At 37.7% G+C, this 19,516-nt stretch overlaps 1 protein-coding gene across 7 annotated transcripts in view; it reads right to left on the bottom strand.

The window, feature by feature from the left end:
• Positions 1-8,304: 8,304 nt before the first annotated feature.
• Positions 8,305-19,516, bottom strand: part of LOC106178428 (transcriptional enhancer factor TEF-1-like) — a 32,893-nt gene continuing 21,681 nt past the window's right edge. For all 7 annotated transcript variants that reach the window (XM_087002646.1, XM_087002651.1, XM_087002649.1 and 4 more), the window contains exons 13-14: positions 15,557-15,657; positions 8,305-10,286 (exon numbers count right to left, since the gene is read on the bottom strand). The gene's annotated coding sequence lies outside the window, so the exon portion shown is untranslated. The remainder of the gene's footprint in view (positions 10,287-15,556; positions 15,658-19,516) is intronic.

Genomic DNA, 19,516 nt, shown 5'->3' with positions numbered 1-19,516 from the left:
CTATCCGTTAATGATTACATCATGTTGTTCTCACTTGAAAAATAATGGCACGCTCTCCCTAAACTGATGAAGTGATCTTCAGCTACACACACAAAAAAAAGAGCAATTTTTACTAAAGAGAGGGCAGAGGTGTCTCATTACACTATTCATTTTGACAAATCTCTTCAAGATAGACATAAATGTATTTGTTCGGTTTGATAATAATATGAATTATGGCTAACCCAGGAGTAGCCATAGTGTATCCCTGTATACCGGGTATTTACACAGAGAAAGAAAAAAGCATCTTTTATATTATGCTGAGCATGGGAATGTGTCTTGTAACAAGCAAACTATGGACTGTGTAACGCATTATCATCATCGACTTGAAGCATGTAATTATTAAAGGTGGGTATTACAATGTAACAGAGTAAAAAACCTCAAAACAAAAATAATATTGGGCGTTTTTAAACAAATTAATCGCATTTTTTTTCAATTTCAAGTAATGTGAGCAACAGGCATATATAAATAACGAGACCTATTCTCATGCCAATAAAACTGGTCATAAACCTGCCAAACATGAAACAGGCTTAGTTTTATGTCCGGGCGATCTTTATGTCCGAACACAGCAGACGTGATCAGAGTAGAAAGTGAGACCACATGACCGAAGAAAATCTCAACTACAAAAACGTTCTCTCTCTCACTTCTCATAACTTTTTAACAATGTGTAAATTCTTTGTGGCATTTTAAGATATTGAAGTATTGCTTTGGGGTTTATTATAACGATTAAGGATAATAACTCAAGTTAAGGGATTCTTTGATTCCGAAAATTAATGGTTAAAATATTTTTTGTTTCTGTTTGGACCCATCATACACAAGGTTTCCGTACAAGCCTATAAAAGCATGTATTTACGTCACTGCAATCAAAGATACTGACACCAGAGAAATTAAAACATGTCTTGAGGGTTGAAAGGGTCTTTGATCGTGACACCAGTGTCCGGTTCACTCCGGGCAATGGCAAAATTACGATGAAGGAAATAATGAATTTTCTCTATCATAAGAAATCCTTCAAAATGTAAGAAAGATATCTTTGAAAAGAGGACCAAATTGATTTCTAGGTAACTTAACTGTCAATTCCGTTGATGGGCGTTTGTTGGAAATTTCGTCTAGGGCCGTCTATTACTTTCGACCGGTTCTTTAAATTAATGAGGGTGTGACTAGATGGATTCAACTTTGTTGTCGGCAAATATTGACAACACCCACGATTATTTTAACGTCAGCTTAATGGAAGACCACGTGATGGTGCGAGCCAATTTGACAAGACTTCGAAAGAGAGTTTAATACTCATTTTCTCCCATTAATTTCACTTAGGAAATAATGAAGTGCTTCAACGGCCTTTTAAGTTGGTATTAAATATAGGGCGACTTAATTACTAATCCTACTACACATATATATATCATGATATGCCTTTTGCCATGAACGACACAATAGAATGTCGTTTTGTTGGTGTTTATATTTCATCTGCTTTAACCTCGGACCCAAAATCTTCTATCCTAGCTTTAATTAGCTCCAAAGTTCCATTGTTCGATACTATTTCCATATGGCCTATCTTTAAATTTTCTAAATAAACGTGGCTGCCCATACGTCAATTCGATGGACTAAAAAATGCCTCTTCAGAGTGACCGTTCAAACCAAAGTGGAACACTTAAGATTCCTAGCCTCTACGACTGTTTTTTTAACATCACACAAAAGATATCACAATATTTGAAATCTAACAGATGGCTTACGTCGGCCAGTTGTCTTACCTTTATCTTTTACAACATTGCCAGTCTCTCTGAAGGTTAAGTGGGACAGGTGAAAGAGCAGGGGGTTTTCTTCGCTTAAAAAAGATGATATATTAGAGTAAATGAGCTTCGTTTATTGCAATTGAAGTTATTTAATTAGCGCCACAAAAACGATGCCCAAAATTTTGGTAAAAATGGAGATGGGGGTGGGAGTTGAGGGGTGAGGGATATTAACCTGAAAATAGTTTAACCCAATGATACAGTGTAAACGTTGTCTTCAAAGTGACATCATATATTGTGTTTGAAAATGAATAAGGGAAAGGAGAGAGACGAAGGCATTACATCCAAATATATCTATTTAAAAAGATCATCGCAATAACATCGATTTTCAATTTCTGAAAGGGTCTCAAGATGGTTGAAGTGATCATAGATCACAACTTTGGTTTGACAGACAACTCCATCCGAACCCTCCACGTGTCCAATTTAAATCACAATTGCACAAGGTAAATGTCAGCATTTCTGAAACAGACGTGCAATTTCTTCAATTTATAATTGAATCAAGGAGAAAGTTCTGTCCTGGATATCAGCAGTAGCCTTGTATTTTAGGAATGACGTAACAGCCTTGCATAATTTCCCGCAGCTGTTGCCCGGCGTGATGAAAAATTTGGATGTTTTCAGGGTTTGATTAATGCCAGGGAGATTTCTCGCTCATCATCTTCGCATATTGCACAATGTGAACGCTTTGATTCATAGCATATCTTCACCTCAGACGTGGGAAATGTCAAGTAAGCGCGAAGATTTTCCTGATCTACCGTGTCCCGCGGGTGCATTTCATCTTTGCGAGCAGAAGCAAATCTAGTTTCTGTTATGGTCTCTGGTGATTGATCTTGAAAATTAACTTTTCCTCTGGTCCTTAAATTATTTTAGGATCATCATTTTATCAGTGTTGCCACATACATGATGGAAGGGAAAATTGGTCAAGGAAATACAGTTACTTTTACTTCTATAGTACATCTGGGCCTGGATTTATCTCTTCTAATGTGCTATTTTCTGCACTCTCAGAAAAATTTAAGAAGTTCTTGTTTCTCAGAAATAATAAACCGCTGTCTCATCTGTTACCCAAAGTGTTGAGTTTAGGGGAAAATGTAAAACAAACCGTTGCGTGTCAAAATCTTCATGCACGCGATAAAAATTCAAAATCAAAGGAATCTTGTGGCGTGTTAGACGTGCAACACGCTTTTTATACCAAGTTATCAGGTACATTGAGATATATCCAGACTGGAATTGACTGGGAAGAATGTGAATGAAGAGGGTTTCTTAAAAAAATACACGTATCGCTACCCACTATTGCTACTCCCTATCTTGTGACGTGCTTGACTCCAAAATTTGGTTTCTGTTATTCTATCAATTCCTATCGAAAAACGTATTAGACTTGAGTGTCCCTTTAAATGTCTCAATAACAAAGTGCTGCTCTGTCAAAGCACGTGTTTGTTTTCCACATTCTAAAATAAATGCAAGGAAGTTTATAGTATGGTTAATTTTACCTGGTGGACCTTTTCTTATTTGTAATTATTCGTCAACAAAGGAACAACTATTATTTATAAACTATATGATAAAAGAAATCAATGGCTGAAAAAAAAAAAAAAAAAAAAAAAAAAAAAAAAAAAAAAACGGGACTTTAAGAAAATGATATTTTCCCCCTTTGTTACAATACTGGCAGGCGCGGTGGCAGCTTGTCCATTTTTTTCTCCACCCATGCGATCTGTCATCGCACGAGCTGCCAAGGCGCGAAGGTTGTCATAATAATTTACATTTTCAACCAAATTAGCACATATTTTCACAGGTTATGCCCAGTTTTCGATAAACAGTGGCGAAAGACCTATAGCGACGGGTATAGCCCTACCTAAACAATCAGTAACTCGTGGTATTGGCACAAAGGGGATTCAAAACGTACAGGGAGAAAGCTGTATTGAAACAAATAATGCACTTGTAATTTTTCTCGTATTTTTTAATGCAAAAAATCGACGTAACTATGAACATTTTACCAGTTCACTTTGGGCATCTTCTATTCCAGTTTTTCTTTTAGTGACAAGAATCAAATCACCTGACTTTACCTTAGGCTTCCTAGGGGATAGACTTAATTGCAAATTAATGATCATCTCCATTTCAGCTACTAAAAAGACAGTGGGAAGTATTTGCAGGGGTTTCATTAATGGCTTTATTTATAAGGATTTTGACTGGAGGACAAACATCTGCCATGTCCACTTGGGGATGACCGCCTTCAACGACTGGCTGTAGGCACTACATGTACTCGATAAGAGATGTTCCGTTGATGTTCTTGTGTTTGTTGTTTTTTCATTTTCACGAAAATCTAGATTCAAACTTCTTAAATGTCAGGGTTTCACTTAAATCAGTTTTCTCTCTCTCTCTCTCTGCACATTTAGTACCGACTCAAGTACTTTATCGTTAGTTCGCTAGTTAATAATATCCTTAATAACAGATTTTCGAATCGAAAATCATTGTTTAAACACCACATAAGAGTTCAATCAAAGGCCATAACAGTTTCTTATCTGTAAGTATTTAGTCAACGAGGCTATACTTGGAGAAACCTTGATAAAGTCACAAAATATCACTACAAGGCGCCAAAATCTTTCAAAAGCAACTAATATTGGTAATTTAACATCATCCCTTCATCCTGTCTTACTAATACACCGAATCCGTCCTCGTAATCTAGGATCCAGGTGACACTGGGTGAGTCCTAGTCTTCAAACACATCGACGTGAGTTAGATTTTTTCAAAAGTCAAATTACACTAATCATAAGTGTAACCATGTAAGTATATCGTATATCCACGCTATATTTCCATGGTGTAACTATATCAAGTATAATTGAGGGTGGTTGCGAAAAGATCTTGAAAGAAAAATAAACGTTACAAAAAGACAGGACAATGGTGACTAAATTTATTTCCTTTAAATCATTTCAGATTCCCAACCCGAGCAGTATCGGATGACTATTAATCACCCGGTCCCCACAAAATAACCAGCCCGTTCGTTTGAAGATCAGTATCACTGTATGAACTATGTTTACACGGGTTTGAATAGAGCATTTTCTGCATCTTATCATCTCATTCAGGAAAATTTGTTACCCACCTTTCTCACATAAAACCCCATGTGATGGTGATTTCATGCCATTTAGTTCGTCACCCTTTATTGCTTGCATTCACAGAAGAAATGAACTAGTTTAAATGTGTTTATTCAGCGGAGAACTGAGGTATTGTTATAGTACGTGATGCTAGCTCATCAGAAGCAGCAAAGGTAACAGGAGCGCTTTCGTGTGTCTCTGCTATAATCACGTGCTCACAAGTATTTAGCGTCTTTAGATTTCAAGCATCTTGTACATTATTACATCGTAATAAATGACAATCTCTAATCTGAGCTCCAAGAGAGAACGCTCTTTTAACCAGCTGTGCGGCGGCCATAAAATTCCACAAGTCGCCCCCTGCCACTTGTACAAGAGTTGTTTAGGTCGATTTCATGTCAAGTTGCGCCTTCGAGCTCTCACCTCTAGCACCTCTTCCACACGCTATACCACGCTGGCACGGGGAATGAATACGGACCCTGACAGCTGATCAGCCGTGATTAAATACATGCAAAATATATGAAGATCGGTCTCCTACAGCAATGGATTTCTTTAATACGGAAATTAAGCAGGTGGAGCGATAATTTAGACTTTTGATTCGTTTTTAAAGTTTAATCATCTCTAGGCTCTGCTTAAAAAAACATATCTGTTGTTTTTTGAATAATTATTCTGTTTTTTTTCTGACAAAAATTGGAAGGAATTGAAAATGTCTTCAGGATTTTTGAAGTTAAAGTGTCGAGTAAGAAGTTTGTTGTAGCGTGACGTTGGGTTAAGTACGCACTACTATCGTAAGAATATGCTTATTTAGGTTAGGAATTGTAAAACGATTTAATTTTCGGCCTGCAGAGAGAATTGTACTGAGCACGCGCCTAATGTCATGTTTTATTAGTCTAACCGAGCTTGAACAGAGCCACTGACCAAATCTTGAAGGGGACTCTTAGCTGGGGTTTTCTTGTACTTGTTTTTAAGAGATTGGCGCCATCATACCAGACAGACGAGACTGACATTGACATAAACCACCTTCCCATTACTTGGCGACGTAAAAAGTATCATGACAGAAAGTGGGGGGTGGCACCCTATTCTCATAAAATAAGGCAATTTAAAGAGAAAAAATGGAATAAGAAGCTGAATTAAAAATACTTTTGATTGTCATGACACAGATACAGAATCTGAGCAGCGCGATGTCTTTGGGATAGAAGTTTCATATAAGTGCATGTAACACCGCCATTTTTTCTTTTTGGAATTAAAATGAGCGAACAAAGGTGCCGTATAAATGAAACCACTTGATCGAATACAACATTTTCAAAGATCGTTACTACAAGAACATCAAATTCGTTTATTTTGTTAAAACGAAACCTGTATAAAACGTACATATGTATATGAAAACACATATATCTGCAACATGTCGTGGCAACATATTTTAATGATCTCTCTCTTTCTCCCTCTTTCTCTGACATACGCCAGCTGCCGGCTCCTGGGTGGATGGAAAGGAGCCGTTGAAGCAGACTACCTCCTCCAAGACAGGCCAGCAGCAAGGCGTATAATTACTCGCTGAAAGAACAATGCTTCGGCATTCCATGTTGACACCGTGTTGTTGACCATAAAGTTGTCCTTGTCGAATCTTGTTCCATCAGAACATTTTTCGTTTCCGCAAGCAGGGGACATTTTTGATTTTCTAGACTGTGATCCTATTACAGTTTTTTAAACTTTGCCTCGCATAGCAACCCCCTCTCTCTCTCTCTTAATCTGATTTTCCACAACTACGATTTCTCGATTTAATCTTGGGGGTTTGATTTCCTCTTTATTACAATGTCAGGGATGTTTTTCTGCTGTAAATTAACGTTTTACTGGTAGGGTTCCAAAGTGACGTGTGATATAATCTTTTATTTGTGTGATATAAACTTTTATTTCTGTACATTATTTCCTAGTGAAAAAAAATTCAGCAAACCTGGATTTTTAACACCGATAAAACCGTAAATCTGCAGTACTAATGGTGGAAGAACCGTAGCCCAATTGCCACTTTTGGGGGCATTGCTTTATTGAAAAAAGCATAAGAAAAATGTCCCATTATTAGTTGAAAGATTTTGATTTTGTATTTGTTCATATGTACGCTTTGTTTATAGTGGCTTATAGTATATTTTGCATTACATACATCACATGGACATAGATGGTGGATATCTTTTTGGCCCCAATACGCCTGATGACAAATATTTCTTGCACAATACCGTGGTTAATAGTACAACAGGTGAATCGTGTTTCCTTCCATCCTTTGACTAGTGTCAGCCTAGGAGACTAATGAGCTGTAAAACACTAGTTGATGTTTACCAAATGCATAACCAATAGCACATGCTGCCATAAGTACTTTCTTCTTTTTTCTTTCATTCTTTCCTTTATTCTTCTGCACGAATTGTTTTATTTTTTCAGTATGAAATGAAAAATGTTCTAGAGACAGTTTTTTCTTTCTACTGACGTCTTTTGTCTGCACTTCGAATTCCAGAAAAAAAGTTTCAATGAAAGCATGTCTCTCATTCTGTTTGATTAATTAAAGGTGTCATTGAGGCAGAGCCTACATCCTGACATGAAGATAATCTGATTTGCACGACAAATTAAGCCATGAAAGTGGCTGGGTTTGTGGTTATAAATATCGATATGTGTGCAGCGAATAGCTTACTTCCTGATCGTCGTCGTGTAAATGAACTTTTTACAGCTTTACTATTTCAGACAAAATAGAAACAATAGAATATTGGTCACCATGCTTAATACTAGAATTAATGTGATAATAAGAAAACTTAAAAATCAGTGTTGATTTTTTTGCTTTGAAACGCTGGTTTCCTAGGCATCGGACAGAATCCAAAATAAGCATCAATGAAGCAGGAAGTTTGGAACGGTTATTACACGCGAAACCGCCGCTCTAGTCGTCGGTTTAGCTCCTTGTTTTATTGAATACGCACAGGGTCTCCATTCTTATTTTCATACAGCTAGCTCATGATTGTAATGTAAGCCCTTGCCATACTACCTTGCCGATGTGACAAAGACCTTCAGTTATGACAAAGGGAGCAACAAAACAGAATTCTCCGTAATTAGGTATTGAATCTGTGTGGATTATCTTATTTCTCTCGCTACATGTATCTTTCTATAGTTAGAAACAGAAGCCTGCGCCTGAAAGGCATTAAGTTGCGTAACAAGAGGAGTATCTAAATCTTGAAAATTAGGAACGAAGGGCAGACTTCCTATCCAATCATTAAACCAAACATCAGGAAGTTTTGGGCTGCGGATAAAATTGCGATTTGCCTGTGGGTGGAAGATAATGTAATAAGCAGCGTTTATTAATAACCAAAACTACGAGGAAGAACGCATCTTTATCTCGTGTTTTGTATTTAGGCAAATAAATATCCAAGACTTTCATGTTAAATATTCATTTACTTTATTGTGTTCATGATGGCGTTAGAAAATAACCACTCATATTGGTATATGGTACATGTAAATAAATATATACAGTGCACTGACACAAAGCAGAAGGGATTTTTCATCATAAATTGAGATCAATATGATTTTGCCCAACTAAAGATAATAAATGAAGACAAAAATAAAGTTGGTAAAACAGTGTAAGTTATGGTTATACAATTATAACAAGTTGTAATTGCTATAAATATCAGTGGAGTTATCATATGTTGACCATAACAAAAATTCCCTGACAGGTTTTACTTAAAATAAAAATAATTGCCACAAATTAAACCCCTGACATAACTTTTTTTTATAATCCCAGAATGCACTTCTGCTGCCAGATTTTCTTTAAACCAATCTATTGCACATCTAAACCTTTTCCCCACTCGAATTGGCACATTTTTAACAGTGCACACAAAATATCCACTTTTTTCATAACACAACCATTATCCAACTAATATTCTTCTTCTAATTTTGTCAAATCGATCAATGCCTTTAGTGAACTATTTCAGTACCTGATAAATATAGACTTTTTGTTACAAAATTTACCAAAAGATAATAAATATTACAAAAAACATAAAGTACATTTTGTTACAAGTTCTATGTACACATATACAACATAAATAACATGTCATGTTTAAGAAGCCGATTTCCACTTTTCATGTTGCTTTCATGCAAAGACCCTGCTTGAAAAGTATTAAATCCGAGCAAAAACCCAGCCTCTTCCCTCCTCTAAACAAGAAAACCACTCTGGAATATAAAGCACTCCAGCTTTGCACCTCCAGATACCATTAGTTTGCGCATTCAACTTCAACTGGCCCCACACTTTTTGATGTGGCTACAAAGTATCCAGCTTGACTAACTACGAGATCTTAGAAAAGGTGATTTTCAGCCCACCACACACTGGTGGGATAACTGGTAACTAACAAACAAACTACCACTTATCAGGCCCAAGTATTATAGTGGCCATTGCACCAACCCCTATTGCTTTCTTTCTCTCTATTCTCAAGTGTCCTGTCCCACTTGACCACAAGTGTCACTTGGTGGTCAAGAGAACCATCTGGTCATTTTACCTGCCTTCTATGATTACAACCTCCAAGACAATTTAATTAAACAGTGAATGAAGTATTCAACTGTGGATCTTATCTCTTGACCAGATAGCTGGACAACTGGGCATTTCACAATTGAATTTTGATATTTTTCAACTCAATTTGACTTCAAGGTATAAATTAACTCGATAATGAAAAATACACTTTCAACCCTAACAGCAATCCTTGCTCCAGAGCTTTGTCTTCAGTTACATAATAATAATAATCTGAATAAGAATAATAAGATAAACTATACAAAATGAGATCAAAAATGCGTGCCATTGCACTGATGACAGCAGATAAAGTTTTCCACACAAACCAAGGGCCTCGGAGAGTGTGCAGTTGTTTTGCCTTGAGTAACATAATCTGAATGAAGTAAGCCTAGGTGAGTGAACAGCATGCATCAGAGATCTCTCCACTTTACAGCTGTTCAACATTTTCAAAGTTCATTCATGCTGTCTATTAAAACCAACTCTCAATTTGTCTGTGTCTATTTTTGAGTCCACCTGATGCCATGTTTGGCTTGCAGAACCTGCTCAAGTTTCTACACAAAACATCAGGCAGCCAGAGTTCTCCTCTCTCTACCTTCCCTTCTAATCAAATCGGGGATGGAACTAATTTGCTTGGGCCTCACTTCATCACAGGTGGGAACTGTTTGTCTTGGTCCCTTCACAAAATGTCTGCCACTCTCCACCACTCCTTTTAAGGAGTGTAGGAAGTGGGATAGCATTTCATGCAGCAGGTAAAGTTCTCCTGCCTCCTAGCCCCAAGGCAATCAAACTTGATGGATTACTGCTGGCACTGGCAGGCTCTTGTGCATTGTGGGTAACTCCATTACCATGGTTACAGGATGGAGTCTGGAAAAGAGGAAAAAAGTGGAAGTTTACACCATTGTTGCTTATTGTTGAATGAACATGTAATAAACAATATTTCAAAGTAAAATTAGTAATTCCAGTTAATAGCTCTCCTGATCCTGAAACTGTCAAATTTCAGGAATTTCGAGGAGAGAATTTTCTTTCAAATGTCAATTTAAGTTTATGTATGGCAAAGAGGCATCAGTGCTTATCAACAACTTTAAATATTGACACATTCCACTCTACAACTGTTCCAGCCCTTGGGAAGGGCACTCATTCAGTGATGTCCAAAATTATAACAACAATGAGCAAAATACAACCTTAGCTACAGTGAAGTGGCAACCTGAGGAGCCCAAAATGTCAACTCTAATCAACCTCTAGATAGCCTGGCAGCACTGCCTCACAACTTGCACGCACCTTCATTGTTTTTTAATACTTAACGGAAATCATTTTTATAGAGAAGTCCCCTACCAAAGCCATGGCTGTGTAAGCTTGCAGCTATGTTGTAACACTCATTAAGACATTAACTAGCGTCAGTATTAATTGTCCTCCTATTTACAAGAACTTCCTGAGAAACTTGGTCATGTATGCCCCACTGTTACTGATGGGTTTATTGACATTTTTATTCATCCGTGCCAGGTGCAGATTTAAAACAAAAGGGAACATAATTGTCAGTTATGTCATTAATTGTGATTTTGGTGGCTGCTGTTCCGTTCAAAGTGTCTCTTTGGGTACAAAGATGAAATCAATACTCTCTTAAAAATCCAAATATATTCAGATGCATGCCATTCAATGTTGATACTGTGACAGTGCATAGAAAAAGACCTTAACCTCAGAAGGGAAGGTTTTCTTTCAATTGATAGCTACAAAGAGGCAATAGTCAACCATTTACTTGGGTTAACAGTGTGGATAACTGAAACCAGCTACTCATGTGACCATCTCTTAACTGAAATTGCATTAGTAGAAAAGAAAATAGCAGCCATGAAAGCATTCAACAATGCATGACCCTCTTTTTTATTAAGCAAAATCTCAGGTTACTAAAATGATTTAAAGCTACATTTGTCCTTAGATGCCCTACCAGGCCAGTTACAAGAGAGTAAAAGTACAGGGTGAATTATTCAACCCTCAGATGATACACTGTCTCCAAATACTAATAGCCCCCACCATATATGGTCAGAGCCGTCCAGCCATCCTCTCATTATGTTCACCCAGTTTGAGCTGTATGAAATCCAATTTCTGATTTATTTGTGAAGGGGTGGATTGCTGTGGACACAGTAGCCAAAGCTCTGCAATTCAATCTGGTCCAGTCATATGCCACAACTGATAGGGCCTGATGGCTTGCACATGGTTTCTCTTATTCCACCTCGGCCCTGGGCTCACTGAGCTGATGAGATGACGCTATCCAGGGGCTGCATATAAAAACCTCTACACCAGCTGACGGCTGTCAATCAAATGTATGTTTTTCTTTACCATGGCTTATTAAAAAGGGGATATACAAGGTTCTTTAAAGAAACAAATCAGCACCCCAGCACATAAATATGCCACAACAAGGAAGATACATTTATTTGACAATGCAAAAATATATATTTCTGTTATTTTTTCCACTTAATATTGAAAATACTGGGTAATTGGGACCATCCATGATATCCTAAAATGTGGCTGACGGCACTGTGTTACATCATAAGAAACTAGAAAAGATGAGAACCTTCAGTGACACTCAAAACACACTGTACTATGACAGAAATTAAGAGAAAAAAAACCCAAAAAAATGTCCGTGGATTAACTCTGCCAGCTTTTAATTACATTTGCTAGTTTGTCATTTTTTCTGATTCCACTCTTCTCAAAACCTGCAAAATCTCACTTGATTTTGCATTAAGTCTCAAAAAATATTTTTGGGCTTTGAATGTATGATCCCCACTGCAAAATTGCCAGACAGAATGAGAGTCATAAAACTTTTTGTGGTTTCAACAATGACTGCCACCATCACCTCCTTAGCAAGAGTTAGGGGGGTCACTATATTTTAAGGAATGCGGTCTTATTATCTCCAAAACCACACATCTACGTCTAGTCCAGCTAGGACAGGCTGGAATCCATATCTAAACCCTACTCAAAGAACAATCGGAATTCCACAGCTCTCATCAAATTGACTAGATAGCCTAGTATTCAGTATGCTCATTTCACCTAATACTATGCACCGTGATGATAAGGAACAATCCAGATAAATGTTCATCTAACCCTCTGCTATATGACCTTTCTTTTGGACACAGGTGCACACAGAGCATTGTTAAAAGATCTCAAAACATGAAATCAGGAAAAGTCCCTAGATCAAAATAGGCAGGTAATATTTGCAAGGTTCTCCTAAGTTTACATAAACCACCAACTATCCAGTATTTAACATAAAAACCCTCCCCACCCTTGTTCGAGGTTTCTATTGATCCACCTCACACTGTATTTTCTTTAGATGAACTGAGATCTGGGGACTTCAATATTTCCTTTCAAAAAGAGTGGATGATTGCCAAAATTATGACCCCAACTTGACCTTTTCTTCTCTCCTGACTCTTTTTCTGTTTCCTTTTTGGAGATTTATCCCATTCACTTATTTCTAGGACAAGTTTTTCTAAACAAATAGTCACATGATCAAACAGAGAGGTGTGTACTAAGCCCCTGAGGCCTGTCCCTCAAGTTCCCAGGGTCCTCTGCCACTGCCCCACACTTCACCAAAGGTAGGCACACACAGATGTTTACAACTAAACCAGCCAAGCAGAAAAACAAACAACATAAGTACCAACAATCAATGAGGGTTTGTCTCTTTCAATAAACTGATCCCTTTTCCACTTATTTCCCCAAAAAAGCGCAGGAAACTAGGTTGGGGTAATTATTTTATCAATACTTCCACTGTTGGATGCTCAGAGGGGGCAATATGGTTTAAACAATTTCTTCCAAGCACTTTAATTGAACAAAAGACCACTGATCAAATCTGAAACATAATTTTAAATCCAATGTTGATCTAGGTAAAATTACAAACTTGAACAGGAAACAGGTACTCTGAGAAAAAAGTTTTTATTTTGGCATTCAAGTTTGTAATTTTGCTATGACAGCAGTATTATGTAACCTTACATAACCATTTCTATAGTTTAAGTAAAACATGTTTGCATCAATTCTCTGTATTATTTTCATTTACATAAAAGTTTATTTAAATGAACTCTCTGTGGATGGGTAATTCACCTCACTACAAAAACATTGCTCAAAAGGAGCAATGTTTGCTTACTGAATGCTTTAAATCAGGCAACCTTTCCCTCACCCCTGCACCAGTTGAAAAAGCACACATATTCACCGCGAATTATGAAGAATAAGTCTAGGGTCACCTAAGGAAATCTTTCAACCAAAATATGCATAAACTCTTGATCTCTCTGATCACACTAAGGTGAGCTAATGCCAGGTGAGGTAACCATACACACATCACGTAATGTGATTTCTTTCCCTTTGTCCTGTCAATAGGTCACAAGTTTAATATCACAAAGCACACAATTCCTTGGCATCACGATCTTAAAAGTTGCTGGACCTGTCCTGGATGTGCAACGTCACAGCTGAATTAAACTTCGAGGGGGTATGTTAAAGTTAATATGCATGTATTTTGATACAGAGAAAATACAATCCAAAGTAGCATGTAGCAACCCTTGCTATCATCAACTAATAAAATAATAATTATTTGTTCAAATTTACAGTCTGCCTATTGACTTTATCTCATTTCAGCAGACTACATTCAATTTACTTAGGGGTTTTCTCTAGACGCCAGAGTGAACAATCTGTGTCTCGACAAAGATGCCTGGACTGAATCTGACAGATGGAAAGGGAATAGAAGTTATTCATTAGAAACTAAGAGGCTTTTCTCAGTAGATGTCTCAGTCTTTCTAAATCCTCACAGAGTCCATCATAAAAGAGCTACTCAGGCCCCTTGACAAAGAAAAATTCTAATTCGGCCGGACAGCTGATCCACCTTTCAAAGTGGGGCTTAACCTGGGGAATTGGTTAAGCCATATCATCCTCTACATGCTAAATGCTTAAGCCAGGGTGGAAGCCACTACCTCCAGCCAAATAAACCCTTTTTTGATCCAAACCAGATAACAGCCAAATCATGTTCAACCACTAGGTCTGTTTACCTTAATCTTTTCTTTCTTTCTTTTTTTTTTGCCAGTCCCAAACTTTTCATTGCACTTTCGTGGACATTCAATATTCTATACAGTTCCAAAATGATCAGATGAAGCTTACAGCATCACTAATGAGAAATCCAGTTATAGTGGTAGGGAAAGCTAAGCAAATGCAGGTGCTTGTTTTAATGTGCTTTAGATCTGAAACTTATGTGGGCACCAGCTGTGAAAGTGAGTGAGACATATGGGAGCTGTAATATTCCATTCAGATATTCTTCTACTCATGTGTTATGCAGTTACAAATATTACAGCATGGGCAATCACAAAAGTGCTAATAAATAATGCACGTTGTAGCTGCCAAGAGCCGGGCTTCAGAAACCCTTTGTTTGGTATGAAAGAGAGGAATAATATTTTACTTGGCACAGCTCCTGGTGTATTTAACCATTTCACTTGATTACACAGAGTACCTGTGATGTGTTTACATTTCAATTTCAAAGCCAGGTTCCAGGTTTTATTTCTATTTCAATTACCCACACAGGGATGACACTTTAAACAATTTAAAACACCCCCATTCCATAACCCCATTACTTTCTGTAATCACTAATCTTTTAGGGTCAGGAAACGTGAACAGCATGTACGAAGATTAGAGGCCATTTTGGTGTAATTAATAATGATATTAACCTGCCTAAAAATGCTCCCTGCCTTAAATTGGTGATTAGCACATTTGACACCTGAATAAGGGAGCTGCCTACTGTTTTTAAGGTGGAAACCTAAAGGGAAGACTTCCTTCAGTTTTTACACCTACACAAGCTGCCACAACACAATGGCTTATTGCATTTCCCTTGCTGCGTTATGATAAAATGAGAACAGTTTTTGTTTCTCTTATATTATCTTGAACGAAGTCATATCGTAAACTGATAAATCCTTATCAAATATAAGTAAGCATAATCAGTTAGCAAAATAATAGATATGCATGCTCTCCATAGTTCATGTTTAAACAAATACAGAATAAGTGGTTTGGTGGTTAGACAAAGGATTTTGACGCCTTTCACTTTCGTGTCCAGGCAGGTAGAGCTGTTTTGACAAGGTGGGTGACTCAGGGTAGAAATATTAATATGCACATACCTAACTGGCATTTTTCTCTAGTTTTGGCTTTTTGTTGTCTCTTGAGCTTTGTTGGGGTTTCATGGATGAAATCAGTTTTCTTTTTTTGAGCTTGAGCATGTCTGAAAAAAAGAATATATACATTAGGAACTTTAAGACTTATTATTTACTGCAGTACTATAACCTTCTATTCATAACTTGCACATATCTCTTTCATCCTCAAATTATTTATTGTTTTGGCACTCTTTTGTCCATGCATCATTTATTCAACTCTAAGAAAAATATTTTCCCTTAACCTCAAACATGATACAGTATTTCACAAAGCTCCACCGCATTAAGCAAACAGTCATAAATAAAGCAGAAAATGAGTCTGTTTTGCTTGGATCTAGTAATTAAAGAACTTAAGCAACCCCATGGCTTTGAAGTAATGCCGAAGCCGGTAAAAATAAAAGGCACTGAAAACGGTGTAAATTAAAAAGACAATCATATGCGGCATCACGCGAATCCCCGATCGGTCCAGGCAGAGAGCGGAGAAGGGGGCTAGCGTTGAACGCTCTGTGTCACTAGCGTGAACAAAAGCAGATAGAAGTCGCATTCACAAACAGAGTGTCCTCTGCTTGAATGCGGCGCAATGCTACCCTGGATCTTTATCTAGGGTCTAGCTTCAAGATAATGGGCTCAGATAGACAGGTTGAAGTAACATGATAATGTATGGAGATTGTAGTACGCGAGGTCACGGAGCTCGGCCCTCTTTACGCGACTTGCCTGGGCTCGCGAAACATATTAAGCATGCGAGTGGACTATCCATGGTTTTGTACCGAACAGTTATACCCTAAATGACGCAGTTACACTTTGATTTATATCTGAATCATAAATGTTGAATTACAATTTATCTAAGAAGTAATTTGGAGACAAGTAAAAGACGCGAATCTTCGTATAATTTAAACCCCAACTGTATAACAAATGTATCATTTGGCTTAACTCATTTCCATCACATGAAGTCACACTTTTTTCACAGTCTCACCTGTAATTTTCTGTTGGCGTATACTTGGTTTTTGGCTAGAAGAAATTGTTGGCGTTCTTTCACTAACTTGGCTGAAAAAGGAATTATCTACACATTGAACTACTGATAGGTCTAACGCCGTACTAGATACAGACGAAGATGTAGATCCTACTAAACAGTCTGAGTTTTCACTATCCGTGTGTGAAGATTCCTGTTTTTCAACGAAGTCATTTTGGGCACTTTCAACGGGAACGCAACAACGTTCCCAAAGCCAGTTTCCTTCCAGTGGCTCTTCTAATTCAAAGTCAAAATTCCACAGCCGTTTCTTCTCTTCGTCTATAATTCTCGCTTGGTCTTTGAGTTCCAAAATTACTTGAGCCTCGTCTGGGCGTTCATCTCCAAAATCTAGTCGTCGCCTAACAGATTTGCTTGGTGTTATATCCATTTTGAATGATCGTCTGCAATACACAGCCATATCCTTTGCTGCCACAAGCTGCAATGTAGTACAGTGTAGTACGAGTGTTCTATTTCAATCACCAACCCCACGCTCCTTAATTGACAGCTGTCAGGAGGACCAGAGTTTAAATCGCTCTCACGATTCTATTGGTTCGCGAGGTCTGGGGGCGTGGTCTATTTACGAAAGCCTTGAACTGGGATGTAAACAACCCCCTTGCGTGGTAAAACTGTTAACATATGCCAAAAAAGGTTTTGAGTTATTTGGTTTTAAGGAGCCGGTTTAACAACTTGGGTCACGTTATGTATACTTTGAAGTCTAATAAACTATATGGCGGGAAAACTGGGACGCAAAGGTGGCGTAATTTATATGAATCCATTAATTATCGTATTGAAATGACGTTTCTCTTTGCGAAGAGCATGGCTAAAGTGAGGCAGATATCAACTAGATAAAACACGAAATATCAGTTTCATACTAAAGTTGCACAAACCAAACTATGCCGACTTTTATTTGACAAATGCTACATGTTTTAAAACTGTCATATGGAAATTTTTCCGTCTTGAATTTTCTTATTTTCTATCCCTACTGCATGTTGCATCCATTTTTAGATTGTCGTAACTAAAAAAAGATCCAATGGATTTTTGGACCGACATTTGAAAAATTTCTTTTGGGTTAGCAACATAACGAGAGCTTTTCTCCCTTTCTATTTTATATGAGTTGTCCTCTAACAAATGTTTGGATGAAATATGACTTGCAACCTAAATCGTAATGACATAATTTCCCATCCCGTCTCCTTGTCTAACATTTTTTTTCGATGTGTAAACCAATACACGAAATTGCCTTAATTGTGTAAGTGAGTAACTTGTGGGAGTCTTTTCTTCTTTGTTTGCAAATGAACATAAGCGTATCATAATCCCAAATAATAAGGATATCAAAAACCTATATTGCGTCCTTAGTACGTGATGTGTCACGGGTCTTTATATTCAAAGACAGCCTTGCTCCTCGTGTACCCTCTACCATGGTCACAGATTTATTTTTCACTAGATATTTACAGATATGTCTCCAGTTAAATGATGGGACTTTTCTGCACACTGAGAGAAAAGTGCACATAATATGATCTGCGGCCCTGGTAGAGGGTACCCTTCGTGTGTCAACGACATAAAACGTTGCACATGAGCAAGTTAACTGAAACTCCTTGACATGTGAAATCAGGCTAAAGCGGTAGTTTTTAGTTTCGCCGAGTATGAAAAAAAGAAATCAAAAGAAGGGATCAATGAGATATGAAAAAAATTGATCAAAGGAAATGAAGAGCAGAAGTAAATATGAGTATTATATGACAGAGTGACACCAGAAGTCGAAGAAAAATTAACCCTTTTAATAATCTGTAATTATTTCCTAGTTACCCGGAGCATATATTGGATGCTGGGAGAAAATTTTAACAATTTCCAACAAATTAGTTTAAAGTGTCTGTAACTGGAAAGAAGAGGAGACTGCGAACTTCAGAGACTGCAAGTCTGTAACAATGGAATCCTTATCAAGAAAGGTGTAAAACGTTCACCACATTAGCGACACGCGCTTTTTGTTAGAAAATGCGCATATCTCAAATACTCACTTCGTTTCCTTTTCAACATGTGATAGACCGAAATCATACTTTAGTGTGAAGCGAACGGCACGGCGTTTGCTATGCAAATTGCAGCGCTTTAGTATGTAAACTAAGTGGTCATGGCACACGCCAGATGGTCACACAGCTTTACAATAAAATGATTGGAATTATAAGTAAGCTCTATTTGCAAGGAGACATGCCTTTGTTCTGAATGCAACCAATGTAATCAATTGCTCAATTCAGCGGGCGGCCGTACGTGTAATGAGCATATGGAGTTATGCGAGTGTTTGTTCAACTGCCTTACGCATACAAACTCTTTCCAAATGTACTGCGAGTTTCAGCCTGCATCTGCCCTTGCCCCAAGAACAGAAAGCGTGATCCTTTGTGGCATTGGCCAGAGTCAATCTGCCGAGCAGAATAAACTGATATCAACAGGAATCAATAGAAACTGCCGACTCCATCAAAGAGACCCGCGGAGCACGGCCAATAACGCAAAGCCTTTCCAACACTGTTCCAACACATGTACCAAAAACTATGACCATTCATATCTTCATCATGTTGTAAATTCCTTCTTGTCTAGGAAACGTGATTTAAACTTTCTCAAATTCAAACACAAGTTAAAGAAAGGAAAACACTTAACCGTACTTAGGGCACGCGCCAGCTGCCAATATATTTGTCGAGGAACGACCTGATCTTTGTTCATCAGAAGCACACGCGTTAAATGTGTTTACACAGCAAATGCACTTTTGTTGGAAATAAGGCCTAAATTCAACCCTCATACCCCGAGAGACAAGGAATATAACAAAACTTGCTAGGTATTGACACTGACGTTTTACATTTCCTGGGGTCAATACGGATGAAACTGAGAAAAGATCCGTCCCTCCTTTCCCCGGCTTTTCGTTTGACTTTATAGCACAAGAT

Source organism: Lingula anatina, chromosome 1 (assembly GCF_051362555.1).
Source record: "Lingula anatina isolate TDL-2025a chromosome 1, LinAna3.0, whole genome shotgun sequence".
Classification (NCBI taxonomy): domain Eukaryota; kingdom Metazoa; phylum Brachiopoda; class Lingulata; order Lingulida; family Lingulidae; genus Lingula; species Lingula anatina.
Note: the sequence above shows the minus strand (reverse complement) of the source record. Positions and strands in the feature narration are given on the sequence as shown.